This window comes from Tursiops truncatus, chromosome 6 (genome assembly GCF_011762595.2).
Source record: "Tursiops truncatus isolate mTurTru1 chromosome 6, mTurTru1.mat.Y, whole genome shotgun sequence".
Lineage (NCBI taxonomy): Eukaryota > Metazoa > Chordata > Mammalia > Artiodactyla > Delphinidae > Tursiops > Tursiops truncatus.
In genome coordinates, this window is record NC_047039.1 from 88573293 (window position 1) to 88594247 (window position 20955).

The 20955-nt window shown below is 47.6% G+C and overlaps 1 long non-coding RNA gene across 1 annotated transcript; it reads right to left on the reverse strand.

Moving 5' to 3' along the window:
- Positions 1–9018: 9018 nt before the first annotated feature.
- Positions 9019–16075, reverse strand: LOC141278901 (uncharacterized). Its single transcript, XR_012332302.1, has 4 exons — positions 15970–16075; positions 14601–14713; positions 11441–11498; positions 9019–9471 (listed from the first exon to the last, which is right to left on the reverse strand). It is a non-coding gene; the product is annotated as an uncharacterized lncRNA (long non-coding RNA).
- Positions 16076–20955: the final 4880 nt, after the last annotated feature.

Below are 20955 nucleotides of genomic sequence, written 5' to 3' on the forward strand. Positions count from 1 at the left end.
AAAAATGAAATCCAAATCTGGGTGGATCCCCATTGCAAAGTTAATGCCAAGGGGAATGATAACCTCTTTATCCCAGTGTAGCAAGAGGGCAGTGGTATTAGCATTTTCACAGAGCTCTGTGATTTCCCAAGAGCTTTCACATCTGTGTCTCAGGATGGTCACAACATCCCTGGGAGGCAGGTGTTCCTTCTTTATCGTTGAGCAAGCCAGGAATCAGTGTTGTTAAGTGGCTTTTTCAAGGTTACACAGCTGGTTGGTAAAGGAACCATAATTCTAATCCGGGCTTCTGTTTCCAGCCCTTATACTCTTTCAGCTACACCAGGGAATCTTTCCAGTACAGAATCAGATCTGCATCACAGCGGGTTATCTGTCAGTTGAGGGACAGGTAATCATGGTGATGATACCAGAATTAAATGAGACAGATTAAATTATAAGAGATGGCTATAATTTCCTGTCACTTGTCCCTCTTGCCTCTGGTCCATCCTCTCACTACGCCAGAAAGATGAAAATAAAAAACACAAATTCCAGTGGATCCTTGCTTGAAAACCCCCATGGATCCCCGTGACTTTCAGGATAAAACCCAAACTCTTAGGCTTGGCACGAACAACCTTTCACGTTCAGAACTCTCCTTACCTCTCCAGGAGACCTCTCTTTTCAATTTAACCTCCTGACACATTAGTAAACTCACCTCTTTCATCTTTCCCTACAAATGTCAGCTCCTGTCACATCCTGTGTCACCTTCTCCATCTGGAGCAATTCTGACTTTCCTTTTCGAGGTGAGATATCACCTGTTTCTGAAGGATTGTGGAATCCCACGGGTTATGCTCTGTGCTTCGTTCTTGGCTCTTCTCACATTTGATGCGTAATTTTACTTTGAGCACCTCTCTCTCTCTCTCTCTCTGTCTCTCAATTGTTGCTTAGTTCATCTCTGCGTCCTCAGTGCCTGACACAGTTCCTGGCACACAATGAGTTTACTAAATGTTTGCCGAATGGCTCCAGGAAAGGTACAAAGTATTATCTTTGGGAATTATGGGCAGAATCCAAGCCCACTTGATGTGCTAAATGGTATTTAGGGCTACTTGACAATTTGTAATGAAAATCTGTTGCACACCTGCGTTCAAATGCCTTTGGCCATGGGGTTAAATTCAGTGTAAAAATAAAAAGTACTTTTAGGCCAAAAAAAAATTGAAATAAGGGTCACTTGGTTGGCTGTGGGACTTTTTTCACCATACTTCTAGAAAGGCTTTCGGAGCACGAGGAAGTGATGGGAGTTTGTGGCTTCTTGAATGACTGACTCAGCCTTGAAAGGCGTGGGCTCTTTTACAGCCCAAATGCGGATGAGCGGGTCACCACAAGAGGGCGCTGGCGGAGAAATCACTCCACCCCCTTTCTCCGTGGGCTACTGGGGACCTCCGTCCCTCCAGGAGCCTACAAAGATCCGACCTAGCTGTTCCCTTCCCCACTTCCCCTGAGTTAAGTATTGACTTATTTAAATCACCATCTATAAAATCTTCTGATTAAACAAATCAAGCCAGCATCGTTGACGCCCTAAACGCTTCTATGGCATTCTTGACCAGTGATCTTTTAGCGTCTGAAGCTAGTGGCCTCACCACCCTGGAAACAGCCCATCAGTTGCTATTACAAACACTTTCCTTAAATATTGATCTAAACTCTGCTTCCTTTAACATCCCACTTCCAAGCTGTTGGGTGAGGGAGGCACAAAGCCCTCTTTTCTTCCCTCCTAAAAATATTTTTCTCATTGCCAACCTTTGAACCCCTTTTGCTCAGAGACATTGCCGGTGGCTGCCCGTGAGCAGTCTCCTCGTGGGCTTGGAGGTCTGCCTGAGTGTGGGCTGCGCACGGCTGTCACTGTGAGTGTGAAACGCAAGAGAGTCTGCCGGCCGCCCGCCAACACGAACGCATCCGCAGCTTCCTCTGGTGGGAGACGGTCAAGGCTGGAAAAAAGTATTTATTACAAACTATGATAACAGGAATTAAAAACCATCCATGCTCCCTCAGTCATAAAAATCAATGGTTTCATTTGCTGTGTTTGCTGCCAACGTCTGTCCATATGCAGAGCTCATTTTTATAGTTACAGCGGTAAGGTGGATATTTCATGAGCTTTTCTCTGCCCAGTGAATCCTAGTTTTCCTGTCATTTGAAAGTTGCTGGAATTATTTCAGTGGCTATAGGACAGGTCTTTGAGTGGAAGCATGATGATTGACTCCTCTATTTCCTCCTGTTGGACAGGCAGTTGCTCCCAGGTTTCTGGTGATTGTGGATTGAGTGCAACTGAGTGCCACCCCCTCCCAGGCCCACGGGCCAGCAGCGGCAGCCAAGGGCTTTGAACGCTCCCCTTGCAGGGGGTCTGCAAAGAGCCTGCTACCCACAGAATTTGAGGAAGGCTCTGCTGCTTCATGCCCACAAGACCCTCGCTGAGTGGCTCTATCTTACACCTGGGCTTTTGTACTGGTTTCCGGTCCCCTGACGGGGAGCCTGGCCCCAGTCACTGTGATCACCCTCACTAATGCTGCTGTGGTGGCTATGCTGGGAGGGCCACTCAGACCCCTTTAAGAAATGCAGCACATAGTCCCCCGGCTGCCAGGAGCGTTACCTGCAGACCTTGCAGGAACTGCAGTGCTCCACCGCAGACAGCGGCCTTGCCAGAAGCACGGGCCCTTCCCTGGGCCTCCTCCATGATTGGGGCAGGGACCTATAAAGGCCTTGTCGGCTCCCTGCAACCCCGGCAACTCTGAAGGGCCATCCAGCCTCAGAGCTGAGGCCTCCATCGGGACTCCATCATAGCCCAACTTCTGCCCAGTTCTGCTTCCTTCCCTCCCCCTCCTTCCATGGGTGGTGGTCCCAAGAACACACCCTAGTAAACCTTATGCTAATCTCTGTCTCAGAGACAGCTTCCTAAAGAATCCACCCTGTGACACCTCCTGGTCACTACTGCCTGGGCTCCACCCTTCCCACAGCAGCTGGCCCCTGTCAGGGACGCTGATGCAGGTGGGATGTCTCCCCTTCCCTGAGCCGCTGCCTGGGATCTGAGCTACACTCAGATCATCATCACTGACCCCTGATAAGGTCAGTTTCCACCTCTTCCTCTAAGATTGTTTTCAACTCTTCTCTCCCCTCTTGAACCTCTGCAAAGAATTACAGAATTCTGGTGACTGGGTGATTAGAATATGCAGCAAGGCTCCCAACCTTCCTTCTCTCCCATCCATGTCTTCCTCTCCTCCCCCACTGCTATTCTGTACGAGCCTCCATTGTCTGTTGCCTGCTTAGACTGTGGCCACATTCCCCTAACTGACCTCCCTGTCTGCTCTCGTCCCTCTGATGTGCTTTTCCACACCCCAGCCTGAGGGAGCATTCCAAAACTCACATATATGCGTGTCATTCCTTTGCTTAAAGCCTTCAGTGCCTCTTTATAACCTTATAGGACAAAGCATAGACTCTCAGGTGAATCTCGGAGGCTCTGTGACGTGGACCCACCTGCCTCCGAGCAGGTAGCCCTGGCTTCCCTCCTGCAAGCTTCCGAGTTTTGCTCAGTCTGTTCCCTCTGCCTGGAAGGCTGTTTACAGCCTTCTTCACCTGGTTAACTGTTGCTCATCCTTCTGGATTCAGCTCAGTTGTGAACCTTTTTCTGAACCTCCGGGTAGGGCCAAGAGGTCCTCCATGGAAGGTCTCGTGACCCCCGGTGCTTACCACTTATCTTTAGTATTGAAATGAGTGTTCACTTCTCTGTCTCATTCAATGAACAGAGAGTCCTTGGAAAGCAGCGAGCAAGTCTTTTCTTTTTTTTTAGATAAATTTATTTTATTTAATTATTTTTGGCTGTGTTGGGTCTTCGTTGCTGCACACGGGCTTTCTCTAGTTGCGGTGAGCGGGGGCTACTCTTCGTTGCGCTGCATGGGCTTCTCATTGCGGTGGCTTCCCTCGTTGTGGAGCGCGGGCTCTAGGCATGTGGGCTTTAGTAGTTGTGGCGCACAGGTTCAGTAGTTGTGGTGCACGGGCTTAGCTGCCCCGCAGCATGTGGGATCCTCCCGGACCAGGGCTCGAACCCGTGTGTCTCCTGCATTGGCAGGCAGATTCTCAACCACTGCACCACCAGGGATGTCCCAGTGAGCAAGTCTTATTCACACCTGTATTTCCAACACCTGAGTGCCTGGCACAACGTAGGAACTCAGTAAAGGACTGAGCCTGACAGTCTTGATTGGTTGTGCTGCATTGGTTTGCAAAGTATTATATCAATTTAAATTGTTACAAGCAATGTGCAAATGAACCAAATAACTTCACCAGAATTGCGTATTATTGGTTTTAAATTTAATGGCTGTAAAACACCTTACGCTGTTTTGATTGCAGTTTGAAAAATAGATACTAGGATTAAAATTGTTGATTAATAGCATCTCTTCTTGTACGGATTATATTTTCCTGTCTTTTACCCTTTGCATTTTAACCTACACACTCATGTCAGTTGTTTAGAATCATCAACACTGAAGTGGGCTTGTCCAAAGGTGAATATGAGTATGGCGGTATGATTTTGAGATAGTAGTTCCCTGTCTTTAAAATGTGAGGTTTCTTTACCTTCCTCCTGACTGGAATCACTTGGTAGCTTTAAAAAAAGGCTTACATCCACTGATTTGGGCTCTCCCAATGGAACTGGAATTTTTTAAAGGCTCTGGGTGACGTTTGTGTAGCCAGAATCCACAGGCTGACTTTGGGAATCCCTGGCCTCCCAGCTCTGCGGTCTGCAAGCTTCTGCCGGGCCTATGTATCTGTTGGGCCCAGGGGAAAAGAAGAAAGGGGGGGTCTAGTGCTACGTTCTGATACTGAGGGCACCTCAGAGAGTGAAGAGCATTCTTACTCCATGCGGCTGCAAAGGGAGAACCAGCACGAAGGGGTGGAAGCTCCACAGCGGCAGAGTTGGCTCAGCACACGCGGAAACTCGCTACAGCCCCACGTGGTGCAACGCAGGAGCAGGCTGCCTCACGGGCTGTGAGAGGGTCAGTGCGACGATGCCGGACGCTGGACCCAGACGCTCCCGCAGAGCAAGCCCTCCATACGTGGAAGCTTCCCTCTAGAGGCAGGGGAGTGGTGTTCATGCCCTGGGGGCCGGGAGACGGTGTCTCGGCCCAGCTTCCTGTTGGCTGTGTGACTTCAGGCAAGTTACTGCACCTGTCTAAGCCTCGGGTACTGCATCTGTAAAATGGGAATGCTACCAGTTCCTGTCTCACTAAGGATTTTTCCCCCCTAAATAACAGCTTTACTGAGATACAGATCACATACCACACAATTCAACTATTTAGGGCAAACCGTTCCATGGCTTTAGTGTGTTCACAGAATTGTACCATCACCACCTCGCTGACTGATTTTGAAGATAAAAGGAGACCCTGCAGGGGCAACATTTAGCACAGGGCCCGATACATAGTTTGTGCTTGATAAACACTGCGTATTGGTGTGCTTGACTGGCTCCTTATCCGTGGTGACAGATCCGGGCTGACAACCTCATGGGCCTATTGTAGGGGACACGCAGGCACCAGGGAGGGAGGGGAGGGCCCGACTGAGGGAGCTTCCAGTCTCTTCTACCTTGTGGATTGGCATGTCTGTAATGATAATTGCTAAGGTACAAGCGTGTGCAAGTCATGTAAAATTCCTTAATCTCCACATTACCTCTGTGAGCTAGGCTTTTAATCCTCATTTATTCCCATTCTTCAGAGGTGAAAAGTGAGGCTTACAGAGGCCCTGACTTCTCCAAAATCAAGATTTCATGATCTCTTTCATACAGGGCAGGTAAATAAGTCTGACTATTTGCCCCCCACTTTTTTGTTTTTTTGGACGCCATGTAAGTTTGGAAACCATGGCAGCTTCCCAGAAAAGATAAGACCAGGTAGAAACAAATCCAAAAAGAACAGAATTGGACTTTACGTGATGAACGGTGAGCAGCCGTCTCCCCGCTCTCTGCACTTTCTCCTTCCTCCCCTTCTCCTTGATTTTCTCACGTACGGTACAGGGCAAGGAGACACACTGAGCAGTGATCAGAGACCCAGAGGGGCCTCCTTGGTGAGAGAACGGCAGGTCCAGGAAATGAGGGGGTGGCACTCCAACTCACTGTGCGCCTGGACCCTTTGGTGTGCGTTCGCTTTGTGGGCTTTAAAATCCCAAAGCTTGGGACTTCCCTGGTGGTCCAGCGGTTAAGACTCCACGCTCCCAGTGCAGGGGGCCTGGGTTCGATCCCTGGTCAGGGAACTAGATCCCGCATGCTGCAACTAAAGATCCTGCATGTGGCAATGAGGACCCCATGTGCCACAACTAAGACCCAGGGCAGCCAAATAAATAAATAAATAGTTTTTAAAAATCCCAGTGCTCAAGGGAGTCCCTGCCACCCAGTTTTCCCCAGGTGGGTTTGAATCCGTTCCCACCTCACGGGATGCACTGATGTCCCTCTACATGTCCTCCCTGCCCCACCCCCATCCCGGCTGAAGCAGGGAGTGGGCCTCTCCTCCTGGTAGGGAAGTGGGCTCAGCGTTGTGTCAGCCTCCTTGTTAGAGTAGGGAAGGGGCACCCAGGCTGGGTCCCTGCGACCCCCTACTGTTCCCTGAGATGTGCCTCTGCCCCACTAAACCTGGATGGGTTCCCTATAATTGGCCTGTGTTCTGGTTCTCCTGCTAAGTTCCTGTGCGGAGGCCTCCCTGCTTGTAAGGCTGCCTTCCTGTTTCCCGGCTCCAGTCCCCTTGGCCTGAACTCCAGGGCCAACAGTGGACCCACCTTCTGGTTGGGCATTGTCCTTTTTGTTTATGATTAAATCCCCGAGACCCAGCCTTATGCCTGGCACATAGTAGGAGCTGAATACATATTTATTAAACAGATAAATTGTAAACATTCAAGGGAAAGGATGTTACAGGAATGGGTGGTGATCAGTTAATTGTTTTCAAAGCCAGGATGATTTAAATAGCTTGTATTGTTTATTTTTACCAAAACCTAACCTGTTAGAGCAACATAAGACTGATTTCCTTAGATTTTAAAAGGTGCCAGAGGACTTAATTTAACATGCTGAAACTCTTGAGATCTCAGAGCAGTTACCTTGGATGCTTTTGCTATATAATCCCAAATCCTGCTCACAATTGTGCCATTTGGATTTGATGTGTATTCCTGTCCACTTGGGGATAAACTGCTTTTTAAATAATTCTTTGATAAAATGACTCCAGCCATCTTTGCTGTTCAAAACCCAGATCCACCCAGATATTTATTTATAAACACACTCTCTCATACAGTGTGAAGGGATCCAGATTCTCTTTGGAGGTACTTCAACTCTAAGAATTCACTTTTTGAAAATGAAATCTTGTGGTTGTTGCCTATGGGGAGACCAGCCACTTCACTAATAAAGCAAAGGGGAGTAATAACGGCATAAACTGCACATGAGGCCAACTTGAGAAGGTGGTCGAGGGTAGGAGGTTTTCCTCTTGGCCCTCCCTTTGTTGCTACCTGTTCTTGGGCCATCACTGAGGAAAGCCTTGGGGCCCCGTTCCGGGAAATTGCCTTGCGTTCCAGAGCGCCTCCACTTGCTGTGAAGGAGCCGTATCTACATGCTCTGGGTGTTCACACGCTGTTCACATAGCCTCTGTTATGGACTGAATTGTGTTCGCCCCAAATTCATACGTTGAAGCTCCAACCCCCAGTGTGACTGTATTTTGAGAGAGGGCCTATATGGAGGTAATGAAGGCTAAATGAGGCCAGAAAGGTGGGCTGTAATCTGATAGAACTGGTGTCCTTATGAGAAGAGGAAGACACACCAGAGTTCTCTGTGTGTAAGCACAGAGGAGAGGCCATGCGAGGACCCAGTGGCGGCGGGTGTCTACAGGCCAGGAAGAGAGTCCTCACCAGAAAGCGAATCTGCTGGCACCTTGATCATGGACTTCTAGCCTCCGGAACTGTGAGAAATAAACGTTTACTGTTTAAGCCACTCAGTCTGTGGTATTTTGTTATGGCAGCTCAAGCAAACTAATGCAGCCTCCTCCTGGGGTTTCTTTCTTTTCTCTCCCCAGGGACAGTGTATTAGTTAGTTTCCTAGGGCTACCATAACAAATTACCATGCACTTCCTGGCTTAAAGCAACAGAAATGTATTCTCTTACAGTTTCAGGAACTAGAAGTCCGAAATCAAGGTGTTGGCAGGGTCACACTCCCTCGGGTGTTTCTGGTGGGGAATCCTCCTTGCTGCTGCCTGCTTCTTGTGGCTCCAGGGCTTCCTAGGCTGTGGCGGCATACCTCAAATCTCTGCTTCTTCTCTCTGAGTCTTTGCCTGCCGCTTGTCATTGGATTTAGAGCCCACCCAGATAACCCAGGATAGTCTCAGCTTGAAATCCATAACTTAATTACATCTGCAAAGACCCTTTTTCCAATAAAGGGTGTGCTCACATGTTCTGGGGGTCAGGATTGAGACATGTGGTTTTCTTTTTTTAATTTAATTTTTATTTTGTATTGGAGTATAGTTGATTTAGAATGTTGTGTTAGTTTCAGGTGTACAGCAAAGTGGTTCAGTTATACATATACATGTATCCATTCTTTTTCAGATTCTTTTCCCACATAGGTTTTTACAGAATATTGAGTAGCGCTCCTGGTACTACTATACAGTAGATCCTCGTTGATTATCTATTTTATATACAATAGTGTGTATATGTTAATCCCAAACTCCTAATTTATCTCTCCCCCTACCTTTCCCCTTTGGGAACTGTAAGTTTGTTTTCGAAGTCTGTGAGTCTGTTTCTGTTTTGTAAATAAGTTCATTTGTATCTTCTTTTTTAGCTTCCACATATAAGTGATATCATGTGATATTTGTCTTTCTCTGTCTGACTTACATCACTTAGTATAATAATCTCTAGGTCCACCCATGTGACTGCAAATGGCATTATTTCGTTCTTTTTTATGGCTGAGTAATATTCCATTGTATATATATACCATATCTTCTTTATCCATTCCTCTGTCGATGGACATTTAGGTTGCTTCCATGTCTTGGCTATTGTAAATAGTGCTGCAATGAACATTGGCGTGTGTGTATTTTTTCAAATTATGGTTTTCTCTGGGTATATGCCCAGGAGTAGGATTGCTGGATCATATGGTAGTTGTATTTTCAGTTTATTAAGGAACCTCCATACTGTTCCCCATAATGGTTGTACCAATTTACATTCCCACCAACAATGTAGGAAATTTCCCTTTCTCCACACCCTCTTCAGCATTTAATGTTTGTAGACTTTTTTTTTTGGTTAATTTTTTAAAAAATAAATATACTTTCCTTGTTGGTTTTACTTATTTTTTAAAATTAATTAATTAATTAATTTAGTTTTGCCTGTGTTGTGTCTTCATTGCTGTGCGTGGGCTTTCTCTAGTTGCGGTGAGCAGGGGCTACTTTTTGTTGCACTGCGCGGGCTTCTCCTTGAGGTAAGCTGACACTCTATTCTGTCTGCTTTTTGAGTCTGGAGAAGTAACACAAACAACAGTTAAAGACACGGATGCTGGAGCAGTCTGTCTGGGTCTGAATCCTTGTTCTGCCAATTACTGTCTATGTGACATTGAGCAAGTAACTTCACCCTCTGGTCTCAGTTTCCCCATTAGTAACATGGGAGTGACCATCATAGTACCTACTTTATAGGGTGACTGTGTGGATTTAATGAGTTATTATCTGTAAAGATTTTAGGACAGTGCCTGGTACATGGTGAGTGCTGTATGAGTGTTAAATTAAAACGAAAACAAAACCCATCAAGATTCCTAGAGTTTCAAGACAGGGATAAGACATACCTTAGGGAACTCATGTTAAATGTGAAAGCTCCCAACGCAGGGCTTGGTTCAGCATAGTGGTTCACCAACAAATGGGGACTATTATTTTTATTATATGTGGGGAGTTGAAGGTTGCCTTGATCTCTCCTCTGGCCCTTCTTTGGCAAAAACATTGCAGCTCAGGGCTCCAGGAAAGGAAGCCCTCAAATTTCTCACCCCAGTTTGCACGGGGAGGCAGAGTTGTCTTGGGTGATATTAAAGGAGGCAACTTTGCCTCACTCACACTTCCTGTTAAAGGAGGGTAGTGTGCTGGCATGGGACTGCAGAGCACCTCACAGGGGACACCTGTCTCTCCAAAGACCCTCATCTCCTTGTAGCACCAGGGCTAGCTCTCTTCAGCCAGATTTTCTTTAACTTCTTCCTCCAAAATGCACCCAGGATTTTGCAGAGTGTGAGTAAAGTAATTTACAGGGCACTGTGCGCGAGACCATCCCCAGGTCACGTGCACCTTGACACCTCACTGTGTGTCCCTGAGATTCTGGGATCTGGAACGGAGCCCATGCATCTTGCGTGGCCTCAGGGGAGTAGAGATACACCCAGTTATCTTCTCAGCTATGCACTGATTGCTCTTCCATCACTGGACTCTAAGCTTTGTAAGGGCTGGGCTTGGGTGGGGTGTTTGGTGAATGAATGTTTCCAGAACTGACTTGTGTGTGGGAAATTCCAGTGTGAAGGAGCAGGGCCAGCTGTGGGTGGGTGACCTTGTAGTTGCCCAGTTTAGAAAGGCCCTGAGGTTGGCTTAATTCTCCGCTGTCCCTGTCTTGAAATTCGTAATCGTTTTTGAATAAGGGCCCCCATGAATTGTGTGAATCCCTGTGAAGGAGGCTTGTTTACTTCAGAGTTCTCCAACCACAAGCCCTCAGGAGCTCCAAAAGCCTGGTTTGTCCTTTGGATGGTGAATATCTAAAAAGATGTACAGAAGTTGAACATTTTTACTTGGTCGCTGTTTTCTTCATTGTGTATGCTCTTGGCCTCATGATTAGAAAGCTTCCCCCTGCCTTCCCAAGACGATGTGTCTGCTGGTCTTTCTCATCAATTACTGGGTTTAGTTTCATTTATCCACCAACCAGAGATTGCAGGTAAGCACTGCCTTTTGCTAGTCAGACAGTTATTATTTTGCTCAAGAAGGGTAATAGTGGACTTCCCTGGTGGCGCAGTGGTTAAGAATCCGCCTGCCAATGCAGGGGACACGGGTTCGAGCCCTGGTCTGGGAAGATGCCACATGCCGTGGAGAAACTAAACCCGTGTGCCACAACTACTGAGCCTGCGCTCTAGAGCCCGCGAGCCACAACTACTGAGCCTGTGTGCTGCAACTACTGAAGCCCGTGCACCTAGAGCCCGTGCTCCGCAATAAGAGAAGCCACTGCAATAAGAAGCCTGCGCACTGCAACGAAGAGTAGCCCCCGCTCACCGCAACTAGAGAAAGCCCGTGTGCAGCAAAGACCCAACGCAGCCAAAAGTAAATAAATTAAATAAATAAATAAATAAAAAGAAAGGTAATAGAGCAGGTGGCTTGCCCAGGTAGAAATAAGTGCACAGTCTGGCCTGCTGAGCGCCGGGGCTAGTGGAAGGATGGGCTGGATTGGATCATTCAAAGCAGAGACTCACCTAGAAGGTCGAGTCCCGGGATCCAGAAGGGACTAGTCCTTCTTCCTGGCACTGCCGTCTGGGACACAGAGAGACTTGTTGAATTAGGGGATGGTGTTTGGAGGCAGAGGGGCCTGTTTTGAATACAACATCTCCAGGATGTACACTTTCTAGGAATGTGAGCCTCAAAGAGTAAGTAAGAGGCAAGGTCTCTATCGTCACAGAGCTGGGAGCCCAGGGGATGGAGCAGATGGAGGGAAACCACATAAAAGCACAGACAGGTAATTACCAGCACTGCTGTGTGTTATGATGGGACACTGCAGGGAGTTATGAGTGTTTAACAGGGAGAGAGGATTAGGGGGCAAAGAGGCGTCCAGGAGGAATTGCTGTTTGAAGAAGGAGTTTATCAGGCCAGGGGATGGGAATGGGGCAGGGGAGGGAAGAGCACGTGCAAAGCCCCTGAGGTGGGAGGAAGCACGGGGCGCTGGAGAAATTGACAACAACCGTGTGGAATGGAGGAAATCAGGGGTGAGAAGTGATCAGTGAGACTGGACAGGTAGGTGAGGGTGCAAAGCAGAGATTAAGATTTTGGTCTCAGTCCTTAGAACAAGAAGTCATCGAAGCCATTAAGAGAATTTAACTGCATGTTGTTGAAAACCGGTCATTCTGACTTATGGAAGCAGGCTGGATGGGACAGAGCGGGGAAGGGGCCCAGTTAGGAGGCTGTGCTTCTGGCTCAGGCAAGAGCTAAGGGAAGCCTGGACTTGTTGCTGCATCAGTGAAAACAATCTGAGGGATATTTAAGAAGGAAAAGAATGGGCCTTGGTGATGCCTTGTTATGCGGGGACCTGTGAAGACTAGTAACGCTCCTCACCTCTGGGGAAGTAAGGATGGAGCCAGACGACGTGGGGACCGTGTCTGCGTACAGCAGGCACTCAGTGAACATTTGTTTCCTTCCTCCTCCTTGAACCTGGGTTTCTGAGGCTCTGTCAGCCCTGGATCCCCCCGACCCCTGGCCCAGCCTCAGGGATGTCTGCCTACAGCCTCAGCTTCTCGGAGAGTTCAAGAGCCTCAGCTCCCACCTTCTAGACCCCATCCCCGGCCTGCTGTTGCCTACCTCGTGATGGGACCCAGTGGGCAGCCGCCCTCCATACGGAGATCACTGCCGCCCTTGAGTCTTTGCCGGGGAGGCACACCTCTGCCACCACGTACTTGCTGTCCAGACCCACAGGCCACAGGTGAGGAGAGGCTGTGTGCAGGCAGGGGAATCCTGTGCTGCGGTGGAGCTGAGCTCCTGAGGGGGCCCCGGGGTACCTAAACCATGGAGTGAGCACTGCCTGCCCGCTGAGAGCAGCAGAGCAGAGGGGCGGAAGTCATGCCAGCCAGCGTCTTTCCCCAGGTGATGGCTGGGAGGGAGGGAGGGAGTTGCAAAAGGGGCCACGGGGGAGGGGGAGCTCAGTCACGGGCCACGCTCACGTGTATGCACACCTGTGTGCGTGCACCTGTGTGCCTGTGGAGGTGTGCAGGTACCTGCTTAGGAGCACACGCGTGAATGTGTTCCGTCTCTGCGCTTGCACGCTGGGGCTCAGGTCTGCAGGTACACGTCTGTGCATGCATGGCTCTCTGTGTATGCACATCCTTGCTTGGGCTACATGTGGGATGTAGATTCCTGTGTGGGTGCAGGGGCTGTGCACACGATGGACTGGGGTGCCTCTGTGTGTGTGTGTGTGTCCCTGCAGGACGGAGCCCTCCTGGGCCTGAGCAGCCCTGCCCCCCAGTCACACATGCCCCCAGCTGCCAGCAGGGGGCCCCTGAGCACCACGCGCTGGGCTCTGGGGAAGGGCCCCCCTGCCCCGCAGAGTTTGTCGGGCCTTCTCCTTCCTGAATCACTGTGGTGAGGACTGCAAGGGTCCTCCTCCCTGCTCTGGTCCCTCCCGGCTTTAGCCCTAGCTTCTACCCTCAGCCCACACAGAAGCAGAGGCCAAAGGAGACTTTGGGCCCAGGAAGATGATTCTGACCCGTGGCAGGGGCTTACCTTTCTGTAGGGTTGCTGAATACCTGCCACACTCCTGGTTCTGTGTTGGGCTCTTGCTGAGAGATGCTAGCCCTGGACCTAGGCAGACAGCAGGCTCATAGGCAAGCCCCCTGGCCTGGGCAGAGGCTGGGGAGGAGTGTGGTCTGAGGACAAGGGCTGCTCCCTCTAGGCCACAGAAGGGGCAGAAAACAATGCCCAGAGATGGCTGCTAACCCCTTCTTGAAGTGGCATTGAAGCCGAGCAAGGCAGACAGATGTTGGTTCCCTTTCTTGGAAGTGGGCCGTAGCATCATCTGTATCTCATGAAGGCAGCAACTGCGTGCACAGAGAGCCAGTCCTGAGTGTGCGGCCTCAGGACAATCAGGAAGCCTCGAGAAAGAGCTAGGGACCCAGTTGGACTTGACATGTGCCAGTGAGAGCCACCAGAATGCCAGGGTCTCTGCTGGAATCGACTCTGGCCTGGCTTACCTTCCACATGCTGCTTCTGCAGGATAGGGCCCCGGTGTGCTTGTCTCTGGACCCACTGTGCCCAGTACAGGGCTGGGCCGGGGCTGGCACTTGCTGGTGACTCCCTGAGCAGGAGCGGTGGAGAGGGAATGGACGCTGCCTGGGTGGCGCAGTACGGATGGTGAAGGTGATGTGGAAAGAGATAGGTAGAGCTTAAAGCTCAGTCTGGACCTGATCAGCTCTGGTCGTGTTGGCTAGAACCTGGGGGAAGTAGGCTTCCTGAGAAGAAGGGCTCAGGTCAGACCCTTGCAGACTATCTGCGTTTCACATTGTTTCCTGCCAGGCCCTGGAGGTACCCTAGGGCAGTCAGTGGTTGGGGGAAGGGAGTGGAGAGTGACAGTGACAGGACTCTGGACCCCTGGCTTCAGTTCAATTGAAGCAGCTCAGCTTTTTATCCTGAGGACAACTTGGAGTTCATTTTTAATCAAGGGAGTATTTATTGAGTGCCTACTGTATGCAACTGCTCTAGATTCTACAGATATTTGGAGAACAAGACATTCACCCTCCCTGCTCTCTTGACCATTATATTCTAGTAGGGAAGACAAGTAAACAAACAGACAAGTCAATTTGGGGTTATAAGTGCTGTCAATAAAATAGGGTGTTCAATAGTTGGGCTTGGGGGAAGGACGGGTGGAGCTACCTGAGATCCTGTGGTGAAGGATGGCCTCTCCAAGGAGGTGATATGTGAGCTGAGGCCTGAATGATGACAGTGGGACGAACATTCTGGATAAGATTTTGTTTGAAGGAGCAGCTCTGTGGAAAAATTGGAAAATCCCTCAGTCAGTCTTTTATTTGTATTCATTTATTTAAATTTCAAAGGTAATACATATTCATTGTAACAATTTCAAACCTCATTGATGTATATAAAGTCAAATGTAGAAGCAGCTTCTTTCCTCTTCATCTACCCTCCCCCACCCCCAATTCCACTTTCTGGAGAGAATCCCTTTATCGGTTAGGTGGATAACCTCCCAGATTTTTCTCTGTGCAACTGCAAATATATATGTTAATTTCCAACTTCATCTCTGCTTGCCTGTCTCATAGGACAGCGGTCCCCAACCTTTTTGGTACCAGGGACAGGTTTTGTGGAAGACAGTTTTTCCACGGACGGGGTTGCGGGGGATGGTTCAGGCGGTAACGCGAGCGATGGTTCAGGCGGTAATGTGAGCGATGGGGAGTGATGCGGGGCGGCAGATGAAGCTTTGCTGTCTCGCCTGGCGCTCATCTCCTGCCCCGTGGCCCGGTTACTAACAGGCTGCGGACCGGTACTGGTCCACAGCCCGGGGGTTGGGGACCCCTGTCATAGGACATGCGAGCTTAACAAGGCCAAAATGGACTTGGACTTTCTCCACTAAACTTCTTTCTCCTCTTTGTAAATAACACCACCATCCCACCCAGCTGTTCAGGCCCCGAGGCTGGGAGACATCCTTGATTCCTGCTTCCCTGTAGGACCCCAGCTCCAGTCTGCTAGCAAATCCTATAGGCTCTACCTCCAAAACATGCCCCTGTCTGGACACCTGTCACACTCTCCACTGTCAGCAACCTGGTCTAAGCCACCAGTACACCTCGCTAGGACCTCCTAACTGCTCTTCATCCTCCCATTGTCATTTCCTACAATTTGTTCTTCACCCAGCAGCCAGAGAGATCTTTTAAAACTGGTAAACCTGGTCATGTCACTCCTTGCTTATACCCCAGTGGCTTCCCAGACTCTTCCTCTGAGGCTGAGGTTCAAGGACTAAATGATATCGGGCTGTGGTCCTCCTCTCCAATCTCACTGTGTCCCTTTCGCCTCCTTATTCATTACCCTTCATCTCCCTCCTGTTGTGCGTCTCAGGGCTTGCATTTGCTGGGCTAGTTCTTTGTCATCATTCTGATCTTAGCTTAGTGTCAGCCTCCTGGGAGGCATCTCCTATGGCTCCGTGTACAATAGTTTCCCTTCTGCTCTGACCCTCTCTACACCCCCAAACACACTCTAGCCCATCACCTTGTTTTATTTCCTTTATGGTACTCACGTTATTGGAAGGCATCGTGCTTGTTTGTTTCCTTGTTTATCGTGTCTCCTCTGCCCCTGACTGAATGCAGGCTCTATCAGGGCAGAGATCGTGACTCATGTTCTTGTTCACATCTCCACTGATAGATAAATAAAATTGTTTCCAGATTGTTGCTAATGAGCAAGGCTCTAGTGAACATTCTTGTACATTCATCCTTATGTAACTGTGGAAGGGATTCTGTGGGACACATTTTTAGAAGTGGGATTTCTAGGTCCAAGGTGATGTATTTTAAAATTTGATAGGTATGTCAAATCACTGCCCAAACTACTGTACCAATTTACACTCCCACCGACTTTATCAAAGAATGCCTTCTTCCAAGCCCTTGTCAACACTGGATCATAGAAATCTTGTTCTTCTTTTTGGCCTATGTTATGAGCAAAAATCAAGTGTTTTATTTTGTTTCGGTTTGTTTTTCCCTGATTAGGTGAGCTTGAATATCTTTTCACATGCTTTTTTGTCATTTCCACTTTTCTTTTGGGTGATAAACACAGTGCTGGCCCCTCTCCCTAATATAGTTCTGCTTGTAATAGACAACAGGTAGATGATTACCACTGTTGGCCACATATCATTTGGCTATTTACTATTACTTTTTCTGGCTGTTTATCTCTATCTTATTGATTAGTAATGCTCTTTATGTTTTGTGGAGTTAACTTTGTTAAGTATGTTGCAAATATTCTCTCTTTGTCTTTCCTTTATCTTTCAAGATTGTTTAAGCTATTAACATCTTTTTAAAAAAACAGAGGTGGATCCTTAACTTTTTCTGTTACTGTGAAAATAGCATGTATACCTGTAATCATTTAAAAACAATCTATAGAAAGATATTAAATGAAAGGTGATTCTCCCTCCCATAACACTGAGTTAACCTTGCATATTTTCGCATACATTTTTCATGTTTACATACACATTCACTTATTCATCAGTAGTTCACTCTTCTAGCAAATATTTACAAGTCACTTATTCTTCCAATATTTATTGAGTATTTACTATATTTCTGGCATTGTAATAGGTATATTAAAAAGAGGATATATACATATTATCTTTTATTAAAAATGTTTTTGGAAGATGTGCTTTCCTTTATTCATTTTTTACATTGCAGATGCTCCTGTAACAGCACCTATATCTACCTCATTTTCTTTTTTTAACATCTTCATTGGAGTATAATTTCTTTACAATGTTCTGTTAGTTTCTGCTATATAACAAAGTGAATCAGCTATATGTAGACGTATATCCCCATATCCCCTCCCTCTTGCATTTCCCTCCCACCCTCCCTATTGCACCCCTCTAGGTGGTCACAAAGCACCGAGCTGATCTCCCTGTGCTATGCGGCTGTTTCCCAGTAGCTACCTATTTTACGTTTGGTAGTGTATATATGTCAGTGCCACTCTCTCACGTTGTCCCAGCTTACCTCATTGTTTTTTAATGTTTGCTCACTATTCTATTTTATGCCTATACCAGAATATATTTAATCTGGTCCTTATTGATAGACATTTACATTGGTTCCTGTGTGTTTGCAATTACAAACAATGTTGTAGTGAATATCTCTGTAGCTATATCTTTGCAGCCATGTGCAAATATATCTGTAGGACAGACTCCTAAAATAGAATTGCATTTTAAGTTGATAGACATTGCCAAATTGTCCTCCAAAACTGTGTTCCAATTCACACTCCGTGAAATGTGTGAGAGGGCCCATTTCTCTACTTTATTTGCAACCCCGGATATTATGTCTTTAGCATTTTTGCAAACATCTAGTGCTGAGAGTGGTGTTTCATTGTTTTATTTTGCACTTCCCTAATTAGGAGTAAAGCCGAGAATCTTTTCATATATTCCTTGGTCACCTGTATTTCTTCTATGAATTGTCTGTCCCTATTCTTTCCTCATTTTTTATGTTGAGTTGTCTCTTTAAGCTGATTTCTAAATTGCAAACATTTTCAACCAGGCCGTCTTTAGTCTTTTAATATTGGTTATGGTATAACCCCACCTTTTAATTTTTTTTTGCGGTACGCGGGCCTCTCACTTCTGTGGCCTCTCCCATTGCGGAGCACAGGCTCCGGACATGCAGGCTCAGTGGCCATGGTTCACGGGCCCAGCCGCTCCGCGGCATGTGGGATCTTCCCGGACCGGGGCACGAACCCGTGTCCCCTGCATCGGCAGGCGGACTCTCAACCACTGCGCCACCAGGGAAGCCCTAACCCCACCTTTTTGATGGAGGAGAACACTGCAATTCCTGTGGAGACCAAATTTCTCTGATGTTTTCCTGCAGCAGTATCAACCTATATTTAGGTAGTTTTTCCCCTTTTCAGCCAGGATTCTCAGGTGATCCCATTCTGGGGGACCACAGTTGAATCCTGACCTAGAGGTGAGGAAGAATCTTTCACTGGCCTTGCGTTGCTGTTTCTCCTGTATTGCTGGGGTACTTCATCACCGATCTGCATGTTTTCCGGTAAACAAAAGCACTTTTGTTGGTTCGTTTAAACTTTTAGGACTTCGTGTTACTTAAAAAGCTCTATTGCCCAAAACATGGCCTGGCCCCTCAGCCTTGTTTAGATGGTCATTTCTAAAACTACTCCAGGGCATCCTAGGGATTCGGTGGAAATGACTCAGGAGCTGTCAGTGGGTGTGGACTGCGTGGGCGGAGTAGAGGCTCCTGTCCCTCTTCAACCTGAAGTACTTCTGCATGAGGTTCCCTCTGATGAAAGCAGTGGTTTCTGTGTTTAAGCAACCTTGGAAGCGGCTCCTATACAGGGAGGTTTTTATTTCCTAAAAGCCGTGAAACTCCAGGGGCTTCACAGAGCGCATCCTTTTTATATTCTAATCGCTCCCTCCCCTCTTTCTATGAGGCCGTCTTGAAGTTCTGCAGTAGCACGCTGGCTGCGTGCTCATGGGCGCGTACAGGGCAGATTTCGGTTCATAGGCCATAGTGGAGTTATTCTTTCTTGGTGAAGGTACTGAGTGGTAAGATTCATTTGTCTCTCTTATTTTTAGATAACATCAGTCCGTGTCTGCTTGAATAGATGAATGTTCCCATTTCAACCCAGAAGTTCATCTGGGGCAAGGGAATAGCAAGACAGGAAGTGAGTGGAGGGTCATTTCTCAATCAATTTATCAGGACTGATAGTTACCTGCAGAAGTTAGGATGCTTTGGACTGTAGTGCCCGGAATTCCTATCTCTTTTAAAATAGGAAGTCCAGGGCTTCCCTGGTGGCGCAGTGGTTGAGAGTCCGCCTGCCGATGCAGGGTACACGGGTTCGTGCCCCGGTCCGGGAAGATCCCACATGCCGCGGAGCGGCTGGGCCCGTGAGCCATGGCCGCTGAGCCTGCGCGTCCGGAGCCTGTGCTCCGCAACGGGAGAGGCCACAACAGTGAGTGGCCCGCGTACCGCAAAAAAAAAAAAAAAAAAGGAAGTCCAAGGTAGGGCTACTTCGGGGTTGGTTAAGTCAGCAGCTTAACAAGGGTCAAGATTGTTGCATCTTGCCCAATACGGCTACTGGGGTTCAGGGGTCATGTGCAGATCCAACACTGAACAATGTTTTTACTACTGGCGAACTCATCAAATCTCTTTTCAAGAGTGAGGAAACCTTTTCCCGAAGGCCCCTGCCTGACTCATGTCAGTTTGTCAGAACTGAAGCACAAGCCTGCTCCTGGACCAGTCGCTGTCAAGGTAAGTTCAATCAATTACTACCTGTTCACTAATTGACTGAACCTGAGCTGGGGAGAGGGTCGCCTTCTCTTGAGTGGTGGTTACCTGGTCAAAATCAGGGAGGGTATCATTAAGAAGGAGAGAGGAATGAGGAGGCAATCCAGAGTGGTTGCTATGATACTGCCTTTATTTTAATCAGTTAATTAATTAATTAATTCAATTTTTCCAAAACATTAGCACTATTATTGTTAGAACAATCTGATCCACTCTTTTGAGGTTTTCTTCAGTTCACTTCAACTGATTATTCAAATACATAAGAAAGACAGTACATATGTGCATGTCTTAAATCTGGTTCCGCTTCTGGAAGGGGCACTTGGTCGGGAGGCAAATAGAACGTTTTTGCTGTGAACACAACTGGGCATTTAAGAGACTGAATGGTTGGTGTCAAGAAATAAAGTCAAAAAAAAAAAAGAAAAAGGAAATAAAGTTGGAAATTTATTGGAGGCAGAGAATTACATGTATGGTTCCTTTATAATGCCCTCACTCTCTCTTCTTTGAATATTTATTGAACACACACTATCCAATTTCAGAATTTTATCTGTTTGAGTTTGCATTAGTCTAGTTTGGCAACAAAGCGGCCATTTATTAAGAAGAATTGCAATGAATTAGTTAATTATTATTATTTTTTCGATTGGTTGAAAGGGGTTTGGACATGAGGATGGTGGCTAAATAGTGCTCAGCTGGTTCCGGATATTTTTTCTCTGTGAAACAAAGCCCCGGCTTTCGTTTTTTCAGTGAGAATGTGCAGGTTCCACATGTTGGTTAAAGAGAACAATGGGGCTGTGCAACTTGGGTTGCGCTCAAGGGGTATTACGGGCGTCTGTGAGAGTTGGTTCTGTTATAGGTTAAGGTTGCAATGTCTAGATTCCCATCGACAGAAATGAGATTGTATGTGTTCTGACTGGAGCGGCTGCTGGGCTCGGAAGACACTGGAAATCTAGTTAAGTCACACACAGTGAGTGTCTTTCGGAGCATGTGAGGGTAACGAGAAGCACCGTGCACTCGGTCAGGATGTGTGTGGTACCCAGGCAATGCCACAGGCAGCAGAGAACATGAATTATGCCATAGGTGCCTCCAAGCTATTTGAGCTAAAATTGACCCTCCAGGTCTGGAACCCAGTCCAAATTTCCTCCTGCTGTTATGCTGGGCAACGCAGGAAAGGGAGGAGAAGGCTCACCCCTTGCGATGCTTTTAGGTACTCAGACATTAGAACTGATTCTCCAAAGTAATGTGTCTTCATGCATTCAGAC